This window comes from Bos taurus, chromosome 28 (genome assembly GCF_002263795.3).
Source record: "Bos taurus isolate L1 Dominette 01449 registration number 42190680 breed Hereford chromosome 28, ARS-UCD2.0, whole genome shotgun sequence".
NCBI classification, from domain to species: domain Eukaryota; kingdom Metazoa; phylum Chordata; class Mammalia; order Artiodactyla; family Bovidae; genus Bos; species Bos taurus.
The window spans coordinates 23,397,946-23,416,179 of NC_037355.1; the positions used below are offsets into that span (position 1 = coordinate 23,397,946).

General features: G+C 37.6%; 2 protein-coding genes and 1 non-coding gene across 7 annotated transcripts in view; 1 reads left to right on the top strand and 2 right to left on the bottom strand.

The window, feature by feature from the left end:
* The window catches only part of CTNNA3 (catenin alpha 3), a 1,905,103-nt gene that overhangs the window by 1,123,256 nt on the left and 763,613 nt on the right, over positions 1 to 18,234 (bottom strand).
* Positions 1 to 18,234, top strand: part of LRRTM3 (leucine rich repeat transmembrane neuronal 3) — a 216,795-nt gene that overhangs the window by 37,463 nt on the left and 161,098 nt on the right.
* On the bottom strand, positions 15,148 to 15,220 carry TRNAW-CCA (transfer RNA tryptophan (anticodon CCA)). Its single transcript has one exon. It is a non-coding gene; the product is annotated as a tRNA-Trp (tRNA).

Consider the following 18,234-nt stretch of genomic DNA (forward strand, 5'->3'; position numbering starts at 1 on the left):
TTAGCACACACACACACACACATATTCATATGTTGACATTCTAATCCCCCAAATGATGGTGTTGGGGCCTTCAAGAGACCCTCCAAGGCCAGGGTTCCATGGGATCAGGTGCTTTTTAAGAGAGACCCCAGAGAGATTCCGAGCTCCTACTAACATGTGAAGTCACAGAAGGCATGACTTATAAAACAGGAAGAGGGCCTTCCTCAGAATGATCATGCTTACTCCTTGGCCTTAAACTCCCCAGCCTCCAGAACTGTGAGGAGTACCTTTCTGTTGTTTACAAACCACCCAATCTATGGTATTTTTGTTAGACCATCCCAAACAGACAAGTCAGTGAGTTAGAGAACTAAGAATACCACCGTTCCACTCCTTCTGTTGTCTGAACGTGTGCTTGTGACCCCTATATAAGGCTAAACATAACCAGAAGCAGCGAGAGGCAGGGGTCCACTGAGACATTTCATAAAATTTAGAATCTGGGGCCTCAAGCAGCATGAAGAGGGAGGCAGCTTCAGTCTAGAGGGACAAACGGTGGTTCCTGAGCACACCAGCTATGGAATCCTGATCCTTCATCCCTGATGGTCTTCATTACTATCTTCTGTAAAACTAAGAATCTGGGCTGAAGAGTCTCCAAAGTTTATTCTATCTACTGTATCATTTGAGAAGACTGAATAAAAGAGAAATGAAGAAAATAAATGTTCTAATTGGTCCAACTGATCTATTGAAACAGGTAAATTTAGCAACTTGACTTTCACTGGTTAATAAGCCATAGGCCTTTTTTCCTACACCTGCTCTCTTGCAAGTAAAACTGTCTGTGCCTCAAGGTTATTTAGAAAGCTATTAATAGAAAGCAGATTTAAACCCAGTCTCTAAAAGGCTTAACTTTGTGCACGATAGTTCTGCCCTTATAGAAAGAATTGAAAAGCTTTTTTAAAAAAAATCGCATATAGCTCAGATTATTAGCTATCTCTTTGTCACAAATAGGCAGCTGGGTTCAGAATTTGCATGTTTCCCAGGCAAAAGAATTCAATAAGCAAGTAAGCGAATCCTGCCATTTTATTAAATACTTTCAGAAAACAAAAGCAAAGCAAGCTTTCACTCAGCCGGAACCAGAACATAATCCCCAGAGCCAATAAAACAAGTTAAAATTCTAGCACAAGAACCAAATTTGACAAAGAAACCCCCTCTGTCCTTTTACCCCTGGGGAAGCTACCCTAATTGTGATTCTTACACTCTTACTTTTTGAGATTCTCCAAACATGGGTGCTCAAACAAAGGTAAAGGAAATTAAGACAGGGAGAGTGAGGATTTAAGGCTTAAAATGCACTTTAGAGATGTATTAGTGAAGAAGTGAGAGGTTCTTGAAAGCACCCTTTATAGACTAGATATAATTTAACTTGTCCAAGTAGTTATACTTCTGTTTAGGGTAAGAAAATATACTACAAATGAATGATTTCTTCCCTACAGCCTTTCAACAGACCCTTCTCTCTTAAGTACACACAGCACTACTGCAAAGGCCCTGCTGAGCACTGGTATCCACAGGGTAAAAGTTGAAAAAATTATAGTTGCCATGGTCATCCTGCTGCTACTACATCCACAGACTCTGGGCAAAGGCCTACAGCAGAAGTTGGCTCAGTGTCTCAATGCAGCGGATCCATCTTTCTGACAAACTTCTGTTCTTTTCTCTATAGAATTTCATTTTTCCAAATATTCAGCAATAATGGTGGCATTTTCAGAGAAAACTTACAGAGCATCCAGCCTGGATGGATACTTAGGGAACTCTCTAATGAGAAGCCAAGAGAGCATTTCTATTTTTATTCCTATTTTCAATCCTCATGCTAAAGGGAGATAATGAAATCTTTCTTAAATTCGTTTATTTTATTCAGAGGAGTCAGGAATATTCTTTCCACTTTCAGGACAACTGAATCAGGAGAATGAAAAGTATAGAAAGATTGAAAATCTAGTCCCCTGAGTTCTAAGAATTTTGCCCCTGGTTGTTTGCAAGAATATTGGAAAGGGACTTAATCTCTCTGAATCACCTAGAAAATAGGAGATGATTTCTGCAGATACTTCCAGTTTTAACAGTCTATGACCTTATTCATCCCAATGCCCTCCATTCCATGTCTTCTAATCTCAATGTAAATGAACTTACTTCGCCCTCATTCTCTCTGATATCTTGAGCCCTTCTTAATTTCTAGGCCTATTTTTCTTTTCCTAGCTTTACTTTTCTCTCCATCCAGCCTGAAACTCAAGAGTGAGATGCTTCGCTGATACTCCCAAACTGCTACCTTTCTTGGCCCCATCTCCTACCACAGCCATTTGGCAAGTCCCTAATATTGGATAAACTCTCCACCTCTACATTCCATTCCAAGGTTCCCAGCATGAGCTGGCATCATCTCAAGGCTAGTCTATGCTGAGTTTATCATTATTTCCTTTCCTATGTCTCATCAAGCCAGGTATAAAGGCTTCCATGAGTTGACCCTCATAGCTATTTAGAAAGCTTTTTCTTTACCTCTAGCAGACTCTCTAAATACACTCCTTGCTCTCCTCAAGCTCTCAGCCTTATCTCTGCATCTATCTTTACTTTTTAGTAAAGTGATTACAATAAAACCATTTTCATAATGAAAATATTTAAAATTTAAATATAGCAGCTCATTTTTAGTTCTATTATATTAACATAAAAAATGATCTCAAATCATCTGCAAAAATCATGGGCATTTCTACATCACTTCCCAGTCAGCTTCATTTTGATTTATAAGCCTGACTACAGTTTTCGCTGTCAGACCAGATGTTGCACAGAAAATACCAGCTAAGTCTGATTGGATTTTTCAATCTGCCTCATTCGAAAGCCTACAGCAAAACAGAAGTAGTTGTGAACTTCAGAAAGTTTTAGGGCATAGTACGAATTACTAGTTGGAATTATCTTCTCAGATAATATGTGGCATTAAAATACAATGTAATCATTCACAAATGCCTATAAGAGAAAAAAGAAAAACACAAGGCATTTAACTGAATCAAAATATTATGAACATATTCTGTCTTTGACATTCTGAAAATTATTGAAAGATACATTTCACTTTGCAAGTATCACTTCATACCACAATATTCCAAACCAAATTTTAAGGGGGAAATGTGGAATAGGATAGTGTAGGATCTGTGATTGATAGAAAACTTTAATTCCACTTGGTAGGTGCCATAGGGATATGGGCAGTGTTGGTAAAGGGTAAAAGGGAAGGAAAATCTATAGAAATATTGATAGTGACCTAATACAGGATGGGTCTTAAGTCTTTGTGCTAAGACTATTATTTAATCCCATGGACCCTCAGAACAATGTTTTTAAATGCTTTTAAAAAAGAATGAAAGATTAATTATATCGACATAGTTATCACAGTATTAGATACACAAACGTGATATAGTAACATATGTGTGACTTTATAAAATGGTCAATAGCATGATCTTGCATTAGGACTGATAACTGTCATCATTTAAAAAAAGGAAGAACATAAACTCTCTTTAAAGTTAGCTGTAATAACTACATGTTATGATAATATTGGTGATTTTCATTGGTGTCTGTCATGTCCGCTATACAGTTCGTCTCTTTAAATCACTCCAGTTTTCCGTCCCACAATTCCACTGAAACTGCTCCCCTCAAATGAAATGTATTGCTAATTCTAATGTCAATTCTCAGTTTTCATCTTACTTGACATGTCAGCAATATTGAACACAACTGATCACTTCTTTCTCCTTGACCTGCTATTGTCAGTAAATTCAAGGACAGAACTCACCACTGACTTTCTTCTTGCCTCGCTGGCTTATCCTGTGAAGTTTCTACCAACCTCTTAATGTTGGAGTGACTCAGAAATTAATCCTTAGACCTCTTCTCTTTTGTATCTAAATTTATGTTTTTAGATATTTCACTAAGACTACTAATACAGACATATGCAGATGACTCCAAATTTATACCTAAAGCCTGGACCTCACTGCTGAATTCTAGACTCATATATCCAATTGGCTTCTCAACGTCACCTCTTAAAGGAGTAACAGTAACAGACATCTCAAACTTAACATATGTAAAACCGTGATCCTGATCTCCCCTCTAAACCTATTCATCCCTTAATATTCTCAGCCCAGTTAATTGACATGCTCAGGTCTTTGAAGTCATCCTTCAGGCTTCTCCATTCCTTTCAAATCCACTTCGAACCCACTACCAAATCCTGTGATCAGAAGACACATTCTAAACATAACCAGAATCTGGCATCTTCCTACAACACTACTACCAGCACTGTGGCTCAAGACATGAAATTCCTGGCCTGGTTTAGCTGTAGCCACCTAATTAATTTCCACCTTCATTCCATCTGAAAATGTCAGCTAGAGTGATCTTTCAAAACATAAGTCATAGTATGTCCTTTTTTGTCCAAAACCTTCTAACAGCTTCCCCGTTTCCTTCAGTGTGAACAGCAAGGCCTCAACGCCCTACAGCACTGAGGTATATCTTCTTTCTGACCTCATGGCTTACAGCTCCTGGCCCGTTACACACAGGCACATTCTTCAGGGCCTCTTACTTGTTCCCTGTGGCTGCAACAGTCTCCCCTTCAGACGTCCATGTGGCTTACTTCCTAATTTCTGCCAGGTCTTTACTCAAATGTCCCCTCGGTAAGGCCTTCATGATCCCTTCTACTTAAAACTGTTTTATTTTTATCTTTGTTTTATCGTTCTCCAGAGAAACTATCACCATATAATGGCATGTGTATTTTATTTGCTTATGTCTTCCCCAATAAGGCATTCCATAACAGCAAGTATTTTTGTCTGTTATGTTCACAGATACATCCCTAGTGTCTGGTATAAAGCATGCATCTATTAAATAGTTGTTGACTAAATGATTGAATGAAGAGATTCTTTTAATCTTATCTTCTGTGAATACTAGCACATTTATCCACTGCAGTAAGAAGCACACATAATTCTACTTGCAAAAACTCTATCATACTCTGTAAATTGCCTAAGATTGTTTTAAACATGGTGCTTGGGATGAAACAAAGCTAGTGCCTGGTATTTGCTATAGAAATATCGTAAGCATTAACTAGCAACTGATGACTGTATGGGACGGTGCCCTCACAAAAGGGATGCTGCTTCATGGTGTCATGGAAAAACAAGAGCTTTGAGACAAACAAACATAGCTTTGAACTCCATCTCTACCACTTGTGAGCTATGTAATGTTGGGAAATAACTGACCTCTCTAAGCCTCAGTTTTTAGGCTGTCAGTAAAGAATTCCCCTGAAATGCAGGAGACCTGGGTTTGATCCCTGTGTTGGGAAGATTCCCTGGAGGAGAGCATGGCAACCCAAACCAGTATTTTTGCCTGGAGAACTCCATGGACAGAGGAGCTTTGTGGGCTGAAGTCCATGGGGTCTTAAACAGTCGGACGTGACTGAGCAACTAAGCACACAGAACTAAGCCTCAGTTATTTGTCTGTTATGTGGGAAATGTCACCAATGTGTCTCAAATGGAATTTTATATGCAAAGTGCCTGGGCATTTGAAAAAGATGCTCCTTGTTCCAGTTCTCTCTGCAGGCCTATTACTTTCAAGGTGGAAGAGTAAAATTAGAGTATTTTAAAATGCTCAAGGAAGTGTAAGAACAGGACAGGATGGGATTGGTGTCACATGAATTGCCAGCCACCTCAGGTGTTGATTAGGCTAACCCTAACCCTGACAGTTCCCACAAAAATGATGTTTAGGTCCCTTTTCAAGGTAAGGTATATATGGTGTCTAGAACATAGGTCTAAAAATAGAAGGAGGCTAAGACTATCCATGAGGAGGAGCAGGGTAAGATGGAATCATCTGAGAGGCCTAGTGGCAAAGAAAAAAGGTGAAGCTGGGTAGAATTTGCACTAGAAGCAAAGTTGCCACATTCTCAAGGATTTATTATCCAAGAAGCTTTATCTGTGTATGGATTTTTATCCACAGCAAATTCATAGGAAAAATTTTGTCACACCATTTCATGAATTTGTGAAAAGATTCTTGTCTCTCCTTAAACAAAAATGAGGTATGAGAATTCTATAATGGAGAAAAAAAAATATGTTTATCTACTTTCAGTCAATCTAGAATTCTTAGTTACTGAGACAGAAAGAGCTAGAAGCAATGTGTTTTTCATAAATCATTGAAGATTGTTTCTCATACTTTTTGTATTTTTAAAAACTGAGACACAAAGAGAGTGGGTTGGAAGAAGACAAGAAAACAAGAAAATGAATAAAATGTTCATCAGATGGTAGTAATTGCAGATCTTCATGAATTAGGGGCCAGGATTCCTTTTTCTTAGGGAGTGTACCTGCATGGGTGTTGCCTCACTTTAGTCTAGAGGTGACTCTTAAGAGACCTTCACCATTATGCTCATAAACCAAGTATGTTGGTCAGGTGACTTTTGGCTCACTTCAGAGAAACTCTCATCCTTCCTTGCTGACCATCACAGGACAGAGTCACCAATTAGCCTGGAGCTTGCATTTTCTCTTCTTCCAGAAGTTCAGGATTTTTCCCTAAAGCTAGTAAGGCAACATAGGAGTAGAAAGACGAGATGAAGAGAGAAAGCAGAAGAATGAACCATAAACCCAAACAGATCTGGGATGACTAGGCTTTACCTTTCACAGATCAGTCAAGTTCAAATCAAATCTCAGAATTAAACCTTGCCTAATATAAAGCCTGTGCTTAGAAATATACTTAACAGAAAAAATACATTTGCAAATGATAAAAAATTAAAGCTTATTAAAATTAATAAGAGGGTGAGTTCTATGATAAAATCCCCACATTTTACCTCTTGAATTAAAACACACAAGCAAATGCCCCCTTCCTCAAAATCCTTGCCTCTGTTCTGCTGGCTAGTGGTTGGTGAGTGCCAGTCGTGGGCCAGGCTCTGTTCTTTGTTCCGTGCCAGAGAGGCAGCTAGGAGTTGTGGGTGGAGGTAGGCAGTCTCCTAGATTTATACACTAGTTTTCTTTGGGTTTCATTTTAAAGCTTTTTCCCACATAATGAAACCAAACTAAATATTCCCAGGAGAGCAAAACAGCTCCCCAAATCTTTAAGCAACTTCCATGTATTGAGAAGGATTACAAGGCTATGGTTTTCCAGTAGTCATGTATGGATGTGAGAGTTGGACTGTGAAGAAAGCTGAGTGCCGAAGAATTGATGCTTTTGAACTGTGGTGTTGGATAAGATTCTTGAGAGTCCCTTGGACATCCAACCAGTCCATTCTGAAGGAGATCAGTCCTGGGATTTCTTTGGAAGAAATGATGCTAAAGCTGAAACTCCAGTACTTTGGCCACCTCATGCGAAGAGTTGACTCACTGGAAAAGACTCTAATGCTGGGAAGGACTAGGGGCAGGAGGAGAAGGGGATGACAGAGGATGAGATGGCTGGATGGCATCACCAACTCAATGGACGTGAGTTTGAGTGAACTCCAGGAGTTGGTGATGGACAGGGAGGCCTGGCGTGCAGCAATTCATGGGGTCGCAAAGAGTCGGACATGACTAAGCGACTGAATTGAATTGACTGGCTGTCCTTCCAAAGCAAAATTATTTCCTCTCTTCCATCTTCCCTTACTTCCTTGCTCTGTCAGGGAATGCATACATTTCTAAAAATACATAATATGGGGATATAAAACAGTGCTTTTCAGCTTCCATATCATTTTCTATGTTAAGTGCATATATTAATTTCATGAAGTGTGCCTTCTTACAGTTATAAAATAATTTTGGAAGAAATATACCCTCCTGGGCTGTTTCCAAAACCAGTGGGTTGCTTTGCAGGCATTGAATAAGTCTGGGTGTGGCATCAGCTTAGCATAGTTGAGTGCAGTAAAAGCATTGTATAGCATTGTGGTCAGGACTCAAGATTGATTCCTTTATCTCTTGTACTTTGATAAATTACTCAAGATGACTGCTTGTTTGTTTCTTCATTTATAAAACTGGGACAATAATAGCTCTTATTTCACAGTACTATTGTGAAAAATAGAGAAGCTTCTGGTATATAGAAAAACTTCAATACACGTTAGTCATTTTATTCATTGGCATTAGTAAAGGAAAACAAGTTAATTATTACCAGAAACTTATAAAAATCCCCTATTTCCAGTCAAAATTTAGTAGATAAAATTCCTTTAAATCATATTTTAGCCAATTAAATTAATTTTTTAAGTAAAGATAATCTTATTCCCACTTTTGATATATAAATTTTCACCATCATATAATTAATCCTTAAAGATTCTTTGTATGATGTATTATAAAATAAATTTATTTGGATTTCATTATTTTTTAAGAGAACCAACTGTCATATGATTTTTTATGATTTTTAAGGAATTACCATGCAACTGCGTTAACTCAACCAAGCACAAAATGGTTTTGTAGAGAAAATTTCAGGAAATTACCTTTCAGCTTATATAAAGGAATAGCTAAAAGTAAGCTACCAGATTCAAAGAGGCTTTTTAACAGACCCAGGTGTGGATCAGTTTTAGTGTGATAAATCTAATGGAACTTATAATCTTCAGTGGGGAGGGGTGGGGAAGCAGGACTTAAAATTAACAACAATAACAACAAAATGTCCTTTCCCTAATCGCTAAGAAAAGAATGAAACCACAGTAAGTTCAACATGATCATTGACTGGGGAACCATGTACTTACAACTTGCTAGGAGAAAAAGCCAATGTCATAAATCAGTGGGCACTCACGTTGCCATATCTTTGCATTACCCCACACAAAACTAGTAGTACTCCTAAGACATGTTTAGTGGTTTTTTCTTATGCTTTCCTTCATTCATCCTCTATTTCAAACTCAAAGAAATGGGATAAGGAGAACAGAAATATTTTTGTATTTTGAATGAGGCAGTCTAGCTTACATTTATATATATTGTTGCAATTGTTAAAATACAAGTTCCAAGAGGAAGAAGAAACATTGGGCATCTAACATAAAACCTGGTAAAATTTATTAGGATCAGGCAATTACTAACACTTCATTAGAATTATTGATAGTTCTGGTAATGAGGGCTTCCCTGGTGCTCAGAGGGTAAAGCGTCTGCCTGCAATTCAGGAGACCTGGGTTCGATCCCTGGGTCAGGAAGATCCCCTGGAGTAGGAAATGGCACCCCACTCCAGTACTCTTGCTTGGAAAATCCCATGGACAGAGAAGCCTGGTAGACTACAGTCCATGGGATCGCAAAAAGTCGGACACGACTGAGCAACTTCACTTTCTGGTAATGAACAACGGAGAATAGTAACAAGGGGATGAAAAAAATTAGATTCTTTGTCTAGAAGTGCAGGACTTTAAGTATGTGAACATGTACATATACACATACTTTAGCCTTATCAAGAACCATGATACTCAATTTTTTAACAATTAAAATATTGCCCATTATATAAGGCCAGATACATATAGGTAACATTTGAATAAATTACATTAAATAATTTACAAGGGCTTCCCTGGTGGCTCTGTGGTGAAGAATCTGCCTGCCAAGGGAGAAGATGGGTTTTTAGTCCCTGGATTGGGAACATACCCTGGAGAAGGAATTGGCAACCCACTCCAATATTCTTGCCTGGGAAATCCCATGGACAGAGAAGCCTGGCAGGCTGCAGTCTGTGGAGTCATATAAGAGTCAGACACGACTTAGCAACTGAACAACAACAATAATAAACAAACAAACAAATTGCTGCATCTGGCTAGATGAATTAACAATGGCACCTTTTCCTCAGCACTGCAGGATTTCAACCACTATTTGCATCCCCACCTCCGCACACCTTTGATCCTTACACACAGAAAATACAACCATATGTGAGGCAGAACTGTGAGGACAATTCATTAAAAATCACATTCCCTAAAAAAAGAAAAGAAAAAAAAAATCACATTCCCAGACAGAATGAGAACTGATTTTTTAAACATCATTAAGATAATAAATGGAAAATCTAAGAAGGAAGTCTTTAGAATATTTTGAGATCAACCATAAGGTAAGATGAATGTGCCAGGGATAAAAAATAATCTCTTTAGTAAATCTGAGTTATCATTAATTTTATGCAATGCTTTCAAAGAGTACTACTTAAGAAATATTAAATATAATATGTCTGGACATATGAAATCCTGATTAACGTGGAATATACCCCCTTAAAAAGTTCAACTCAACAATAACAGTTAATAGATTATTAGAAAGCTGGAAGCTGTTGTACTCCTTGAATAATAATAAAATCCATGATTTAATGTATTTCAAATTTTAAGAATTCTCTATATTCTCAAATAGATTTTTTAAATAGTTATGGAATTGTTTTCCCCTTCTTTATATAAAAACATAAGTTATAGTTATAACTGAGGAAACACCCTGACCATCAAGTTCCCACTTACATGCAATTCTTTGCCCCATGACTACCGAGGCTGAAAAATTCAATCTGTTCCTAGAAACAAATTGCCAAAAACCCACAGGACTTATTGGAATTATTCAAGATCATAGCACTATCTCCCATTGACATCAAACAAGATTAGTGTGTCACTGGCAATGGATTCTGCTATAGTTTTTTTAATTTCTACATGTTTACAAAACAAAACCAAGAGACAGACAGATTCTAGATTACAGCAGGTAAAGACTAAGGCTGTTTAAGAAAGTATATCTGAATAAATATGATAGATACGATGTATCTAAAAATATATATACATACAAACATATTTATGTTTCTTTGACATTAAAGGAAATAAACTTTTTTTAAAAGACCATAAATTTAAGCTGGAGAAAATCCACTTATAGAATACCATATATGGGGGGAAGAAACTGGATATGAATAAAGTTAATAAATCTTAAAATAAATGGAAAAAAGAGACTGGATCCAGGAAATTCTATGAAACAAAAGGATCATATGGTCAGTACCATGAACAGCACCTAACACAAAGAAGCTCCTTAATGCATATTCATATGAAGAAGAATGAATGAGTGACTATGAACTTGAATATATAGCATCATATTGAATCCAACATGTACACTTTTAATAGGTGGAGTCTAAATACATATATTTCTATTTTATTTTTTTTATTTTATTTTATTTTTAAACTTTACAATATTGTATTAGTTTTGCCAAATATCGAAATGAATCCGCCACAGGTATACCCGAGTTCCCCAACCTGAACCCTCCTCCCTCCTCCCTCCCCTACCCTCCCTCTGGGTCGTCCCAGTGCACCAGCCCCAAGCATCCAGTATCGTGCATCGAACCTGGACTGGCGACTCGTTTCATACATGATATTATACATGTTTCAATGCTATTCTCCCAAATCTCCCCACCCTCTCCCTCTCCCACAGAGTCCATAAGACTGATTTATACATCGGTGTCTCTTTTGCAGTCTCGTACACAGGGTTATTGTTACCGTCTTTCTAAATTCCATATATATGCGTTAGTATACTGTATTGGTGTTTTTCTTTCTGGCTTACTTCACTCTGTATAATAGGTTCCAGTTTCATCCATCTTATTAGAACTGATTCAAATGTATTCTTTTTAATGGCTGAGTAATACTCCATTGTGTATATGTACCGCAGCTTTCTTATCCATTCATCTGCTGATGGGCATCTAGGTTGCTTCCATGTCCTGGCTATTATAAACAGTGCTGCAATGAACATTGGGGTACACGTGTCTCTTTCCCTTCTGGTTTCCTCAGTGTATATGCCCAGCAGTGGGATTGCTGGATCATAAGGCAGTTCTATTTCCAGTTTTTTTCTGAGCTGTTTCTTTTAATATAGCATCTATTGCTCTATTTTCTGAAAGCAAAAGCAAAATTGCTCATTGCAAAATGCCTTTAAAATATCAAGAATTAATGTATTAGTCACTCAGTCATGTCTGACTCTTTGTGACCCCATGGACTGTAGCCCACAAGGCTCCTCTGTCCATGGAATTCTCCATGCAAGAATACTGGAGTGGGTTGTCATTTCCTTCTCCAGGGAATCTTTCTGACCCAGGAACTGAACCTGGGTTGTTCAGTTCAGGCAGAACGGATTGCAGGCAGATTCTTTACTGTCTTAGCTACCAGCTGCTGTCACTTCAGTTGTGTCCGACTCTGTGTGACCCCATAGACGGCAGCCCACCAGGCTCCCCCATCCCTAGGATTCTCCAGATAAGAACACTGGAGTGGGTTGCCATTTCCTTCTCCAATGCTTGAAAGTGAAAAGTGAAAGTGAAGTCGCTCAGTTGTGTCTGACCCTCAGCGACCCCATGGACTGCAGCCTTCCAGGCTCCTCCATCCATGGGATTTTCCAGGCAAGAGTACTAGAGTGGGGTGCCATTGCCTTCTCTGCTTAGCTACCAGGGAAGCTAAGAATTAATAAGAAATGTAATGTAAACATAAAAGCAACAGAAAGATAAAACCACCAGCAAATATTTTTGTATCTATGCATAGGTATCATTTACACATATATATTTGGAACCATACAGATATCACTTTTATGTCTTCTTTTTATAACTTATTATTACACTATTGGAGAAGGAAGTGGCAACTCACTCCAGTATTCTTGCCTGGGAAATCCCATGGATGGAGGAAACTGGTGGGCTATAGTCCAAGAGGCCTCAAAGAGTCGGAAATGACTGAGCAACTGAGCACACATATTGCATTATTAGCAATTTTCAAGTCACTAAAATCCTTCAAAAATATAAATTTTAATGTCTTCATATTGTTTCAGGATATTAAAGTGTAATAATTGAATTATTGTGCTATTGATGTACGTTTGAATAATACATAACATAAAAATACTGGAGGGGGATTTTAAATGGCCTTGTCCATTAAACTTTTGTTCTATCTTTGATTGTTTCCTTATAATACATTTCTATATGTCAAAATTCATAGACTTAGATTTAGCATTTTTGATCCATAGTACCACATTGTTTTTCTGATAATTTGTATTATACCTACTTCCATCTAGTAGCTGTGAAAGTAATTATTTCACCACACTGGAATGTAGACATTTTAAGATCGCATTTACAGTTTCATATGTGAGTAGGAAACAGCAACCCACTTCAGTATTCTTGCCTGGAAAATCCATGGGCAGAGAAGCCTGGTAGACTATAGTCCATGGGGTCACCAAAGAGTTGAACACAACTGAGTATACACACACACACACACAGAGATCAAAATTGATATAATGCAAATATTAATGCTGATTAGATTTAACATATTTTTTCTATGTTTATTTGCTATTTGTCTTTCTTTTGGCATGTCTATCTCACATTACAGGAGTGAAGCTACCTCTTGCAACTCTCATAAGGATATCTTCAATAATTCCTTAGCATGAATAACATCATGCTGCCTAAATGCTTCTACCAGAAATATCTTTCTGAAACTATATAAAAAGCTCTGAATCTCAAGGTTACCACATAAATATGAGTGAAACAATAGTGATCTACCTTAAAGATAATTGTAATAATTGTGCTCTTCCACAACACAATTATTTCACATTGTATTTTTTTTTGATACTTTTTTTAAATTTTTTTAACTTTACAACATTGTATTGGTTTTGCCATACATCAACGTGAATCCGCCACAGGTATACACGTGTTCCCCATCCTGAACCCTCCTCTTCCTCCCTCCCCATACCATCCCTCTGGGTCATCCCACACAACACAATTATTACAAAATAATTTGAGACTATAAATGTTTGAAAGACAAAGCTAATTCTATATATATATATCAAATTGCAGATATGGCAACAAATTCAAAATCACTGTAAACAATAGTGAACCTCAAGGCCTCTCATGGACAGTCACATCTTTAAACACACAAAAACGACAGGTACTCTGAGTTACATGAAGTTTAAAAGCTCTGAACTAAATGGCTGTTTGGGGAGGCCTTACAAATAGCTGTGAAAAGAAGAGAAGGGAAAAACAAAGGAGAAAAGGAAAGATATAAGCATCTGAATGCAGAGTTCCAAAGAATAGCAAGGAGAGATAAGAAAGCCTTCCTCAGTGATCAATGCAAAGAAATAGAGGAAAACAACAGAATAGAAAAGGCTAGATATCTCTTCAAGAAAATTAGAGATACCAAGGGAACATTTCCTGCAAAGATGGGTTTGATAAAGGACAGAAATGGTATGGACCTAACAGAAGCAGAAAATTTTAAGAGGTGCCAAGAATACATAGAAGAACTGTACAAAAAAGATCTTCATGACCCAGATAATCACAATGGTGTGATCACTCACCTAGAGCCAACCATCCTGGAATGTGAAGTCAAGTGGGCCTTAGAAAGCATCACTATGAACAAAGCTAGTGGAGGTGATGGAATTCCAGTTGAGCTATTCCAAATCCTGGAAGATGATGCTCTAAAAGTGCTGCACTCAAAATGCCAGCAAATTTGGAAAACTCAGCAGTGGCCACAGGACTGGAAAAGGTCAGTTTTCATTCCAATCCCAAAGAAAGGCAATGCCAAAAAATGCTCAAACTACTGCACAATTGCACTCATCTCACACGCTTGTAAAGTAATGCTCAAAATTCTCCAAGCTAGGCTTCAGCAATATGTGAACCATAAACTTCCAGATGTTCAAGCTGATTTTACAAAAGGCAGAGGAACCAAAGATCAAAATTGCCAACATCTGCTGGATCATCGAAAAAGCAAGAGAGTTCCAGAAAAACATCTATTTCTGCTTTATTGACTATGCCAAAGCCTTTGACTATGTGGATCACAATAAACTGTGGAAAATTCTTCAAGAGATGGGAATACCAGACCACCTGACCTGCCTCTTGAGAAATCTATATGCAAGTCAGGAATCAACAGTTACAACTGAACATGGAACAACAGACTGGTTCCAAATAGGAAAAGGAATACAGTAAGGCTGTATATTGTCACCCTGCTTATTTAACATATATGCAGAGTACATCATGAGAAACTCTGGGCTGGAAGAAGCACAAGCTAGAATCAAGATTGCCAGGAGAAATATCAATAACCTCAGCTATGCAGATGACACCACCCTTATGGCAGAAAGTGAAGAGAACTTAAAAGCCTCTTGATGAAAGTGAAAGAGGAGAGTGAAAAGTGAAGTGAAAGTGAAGTCGCTCAGTCATGTCCGACTCTTTGCAACCCTGTGGACTGTAGCCTACCAGGCTTCTCTGTCCATGGGATTCTCCAGGCAAGAATACTGGAGTGGGTTGCCATTTCCTTCTCCAGGGGATCTTCCTGACTCAGGGATTGAACCTGGGTCTTCTGCATTGGAGGCAGATGCTTTAACCTCTGAGCCACCAGGGAAGCCTGGTGAAAAAGTTGGAGAGTGAAAAAGTTGGCTTAAATCTCAACATTCAGAAAACGAAGATCATGGCATCTGGTCCCATCACTTCATGGGAAATAGATGGGGAAACAGTGGAAACAGTGTCAGACTTTATTTTGGGGGGCTCCAAAATCATTGCAGATGGTGATTGCAGCCATGAAATTAAAAGATGCTTACTCCTTGCAAGGAAAGTTATGACCAACCTAGATAGCATATTGAAAAGCAGAGACATTACTTTGCCAACAAAAGTCCATCTAGTCAAGGCTATGGTTTTTCCAGTGATCATGTATGGATGTGAGAGTTGGACTATGAAGAAAGCTGAGCACTGAAGAATTGATGCTTTTGAACTGTGGTGTTGGAGAAGACTCTTGAGAATCCCTTGGACTGCAAGGAGATCGAACCAGTTAATTCTAAAGGAGATCAATCCTGGTGTTCTTTGGAAGGACTGATGCTAAAGTTGAAACTCCAATACTTTTGCCACCTCATGCGAAGAGTTGACTCACTGGAAAAGACTCTGATGCTGGGAGGGATTGAGGGCAGGAGGAGAAGGGAACGACAGAGGATGAGATGGCTGGATGGCATCACTGACTTGATGGACATGAGTTTGGGTGAACTCTGGGATTTGGTGATGGACAGGGATTTCTGGTGTGCTGCGATTCATGGGGTCACAAAGAGTCGGACACGACTGAGCGACTGAACTGAACTGATCACAGGATCAGATGTAGTTAGATTCAAGCAACTACAAAAGTTTATGGTCTGTCAGTATGGCCACTGGGATTTCTTTACACTTTTTCTGTTGTATTTTTTGAATTTACACTTTGGTTTTATAACACCATTTCTTAGAAAAACATCCATATATTTTCTGCACATATGAATCAGCTTCTTCTCTATAAATAGCAAGTATTTAACAGCTATTATTTTCTTCTAAGATATCCATGGTAATATCATTTTTAAGTTCAGTGAGGTAACTGGTGGCCAGAAGCCAACTGGTCTTCCTCATAACCAACAAAAGACATATATCTTTGAAAAACAAAAATAAAAGTCTTCTATTAGGGCAATTTTTAGCACCTACTTTCATATAACATACTAATAATGCTAAGAAAATATATTTCAAAGTGAGAGCTAAAGAAATTTTGAGATGATTATGACCTGAAATATCACTAAATATAACCAGAAAATCTGTGTCTAGATAATGACAGTATTTTCAGAAATCATCAAGACTGTACTTTCTCAAAAGCCAAAGTCTGTCTTTTCCTAGACTTCAGGCAGAACTAGTTCAAAAGTTAACAGATGATTGCCCAAATAATATTTGAATTAAACCTAAAAGGAAACTCAGAATATATATCTTCATTCTCTGTAAGCTTGCTCTTTCTTCTTGATATTCCTTCATTTTTTCCTTTAGATTATAGAAATAAGATCTCAGCCAACTTCAGTGTTCAACTATGGAGATGCCCTCAACCAAATTAAACAGAAAAATCTTATTTATTAATTATGCAAAGCTTGCCATATTTCTTCTTCCCTTCATGCAAACTTATTTGCATTTCTGGGTATGTGCATTATTTGGTCTCTTTCTAGCCTTTTCCTCCTTTCTGTGATTAAGGGGAAAAAAATGAAGATTTATCAAATTGGTCTTTAATTACAGGAGACACAGTAAACAGGGAACAGAGTGAAGTAGAATAATCACAAATTTTAGAATAAGCATAAGACTGTGCTTAAATCCCTATTTTATCTTTAACATCTGTGTGGCTTTGTGCCATGTATCTAGCTCCAAGTTCATATAATACAATGAGGTGTATAATTCATTCATATGCTGGGACTGTTTTATGTAAAGTACCCAGCAGAAGGCTTATAAATAATAAGTAATCAATAAATGGCAACTGCCATCATCCTTACTGTGTTAGTAAGAGCAGTATAAGCCACTCACTCTTCACTGAGTATGCAGGAAAGCCCTGCCAATTGTGAATTGCTAACAAAAATATAACACTGATATAACTGGTTTTCAACAAAAAACCTTGTCATTTCTACTATTTTTATAAATTCACACCAGCCTTTTTTTCTGCACTAGATCTTATTCTTGGCCAAAGTCTTATATAGATATAGATATATACACAACACACACACACACACACACACACACATATATATATATATAAAATGAAAGTAAGAAAGTGAAAGTGAAGTCACTCAGTCATGTCCGACTCTTTGCGACCCCATGAACTGTAGCCTACCACGCTCCTCCATCCACGGGATTTTCCAGGCAAGAGTACTGGAATGGGTTGGCATTTCCTTCTCCAGAGGATCTTCCTGACCCAGGGATCGAACCAGTGTCTCCCACACTGTAGGCAGAGGCTTTGCGGTCTGAGCCACCAGAGTCCATGTGAAAGTATATATAAATATATATATACACACACAAGATCAGAGTGTATACTTTTGTTTTAAAACAATACAGTGTATTTCAGTATATTTCATTCTGTTTATACCATATTTGTTTCAGGAACTGGAAAATTAAATGCAGTAATATTTCTCTATTTAACCCCCCATGACTTTTGAAAATTCTCATCTTTTTCCCTTGAAGCTATGGTCTTTAATAGCCTTTATAATGTCTTGAACCCCACACTCCACTTAAGCTTTTTTAAATGTTGCCATCGCACACCTACTTTTGAATTTGACAATATATCACCAATTTATTGTGGTTTTCAGGTTCCACTTCGATAAACAAAGCTTTATTTCTCCCACAGGATGCTCATTTTCTCCCTTCTTAGTTATTTGGCTTCAGAATTTAACTCTTTTCTTAACCATATCACATGATTCATTCAAATTTCCCGTAATATACATACTATCTTTAAATAACTTTTATTAATTCCAAAATATTAATTATTTTCCTCCTCTTTTCAATATAATGATATTTTTGGTATATTTACACTTGGAGAATAGTTAACTTTGGCCTTAACAGGCCCATCCAAATTGTTACATTACTTCCTTCAGGTGATAAAAA